The sequence below is a fragment of the Hipposideros armiger genome, unplaced genomic scaffold (assembly GCF_001890085.2).
Source record: "Hipposideros armiger isolate ML-2016 unplaced genomic scaffold, ASM189008v1 scaffold_1418, whole genome shotgun sequence".
Taxonomy (NCBI): Eukaryota; Metazoa; Chordata; class Mammalia; order Chiroptera; family Hipposideridae; genus Hipposideros; species Hipposideros armiger.
In genome coordinates, this window is record NW_017732768.1 from 186,644 (window position 1) to 188,138 (window position 1,495).

Sequence of the window (1,495 nt, forward strand, 5' to 3'; positions counted from 1 at the left end):
AAAAACGTAATTCCTGCTTGATACAAGGGAGCAGATTGTATTGCCTTCATTTACACAGAAGTTATTCATAATCCATTGATACCTTCTTATTACTAAGTTATATATTTTTTCTGAGCAAATGGAAAAAATATAACTGTGTGCAGGTATTCATACCATTTATGCCATATTGAGTTGAGTGGTCAAAATGCTGTTGCTAGCCCATTGAAAGAATCAAATAAGGTTTAAATAACTAATCGAAGTGCAAAAGCACTTTGAGGATATATAATAATTTTGTTTCTTCAAACAGTGTGTCTCTAAACATTTATCTTTAATATTAAATTTATTAAATAGCTTAAAATACAGAAAAAAATGCCACTAAACTAAAGAAATAATGACTTGTGAAAATGTTAAATTAAAGCAGAGCATGAAGTTCTGTAGAATATGAGAATGTTACGGTAGTCCCCCATGTCTGCAGTTTCTCAGCTCGTGGTTTCAATTACCTGCAGCCAGCCATGCTCTGAAAATATGAAATGCAAAATTCCAGAAATAAACAATTCATATGTTTTATAACATGATATGTTATATCATGACTAGCATGATATAATCTCATGCCATCCCATTTTGTCCTGTCCATGATGTGAATCATCCCTTTGTCCAGTGTGTCCATACTAGCAGCCTTCTAGGTTATCAGATCGACTGAACACAACTATCACAGGGCTTATGTTCAAGTAACTTTTATTTTATAATTATAATTCTACTATTTTATCATTAGTTAGTGTTGTTAATGTCTCATTGTGCTTAATGTATGAATTAAACTTTATCATACGTTTGTACGTGTAGAAAAAAACAGAGTATATGGGGTTTGGTACTATCCACAATTTCAGGCATTCAATGGGAATCTTGGAACCTATCACTATGCAGATAAGGGGGGACTAATGTATACACTTTTTAAACCCTTGATTCAATCAATTACAGGAAAGGAAATGCAAAGTGTCAGAATTTGAAATGGAGATACATGTATATTAACATGTCCAGAGAGTGAAGCATTAAATTTTAAGATATTTTAAAAATGCAAAGCATTCTCTTTATCCCCACATTTTTCTTCCTCTCTATTATAAAAGATCTCATTTAAAGGCCATAAGAGACACCAGTAGTAAAGCTATTTAAAATGTGCAAGTTAATTATTTTACTCTAATCTGTCCTTGGGCTAAATACTTCCAAGTGTGAGAATTTGTTAGTCTAAATGCTTCTGCATGGAAATGTCTGCTTGAAAAATCACAAGAGTGAGAATATCAATTGCATAATCATTTTAATAGCAAAAACGGGTTCTTAAGATGGCCTTCCAACAGCACACTGACTTGGAAGTAGTTGATTTAGTGGTTTCATGCAGATTCCATTGTCTTCTGTCTTCTTAAAGACAACTTTGCCAGGGTTGGGAGATCTGCCTCTCATCCTTTACTTTTTCTTCCATGGAGTGTTCTTTAGATATTTAAGCAAATATGAAGGATATTTTCCT

At 32.8% G+C, this 1,495-nt stretch overlaps 1 protein-coding gene across 1 annotated transcript in view; it reads left to right on the forward strand.

The window, feature by feature from the left end:
• Nucleotides 1-1,495, forward strand: part of LOC109377489 (low-density lipoprotein receptor-related protein 1B-like) — a 177,006-nt gene that overhangs the window by 131,129 nt on the left and 44,382 nt on the right. The gene's annotated exons all lie outside the window — the stretch shown is intronic.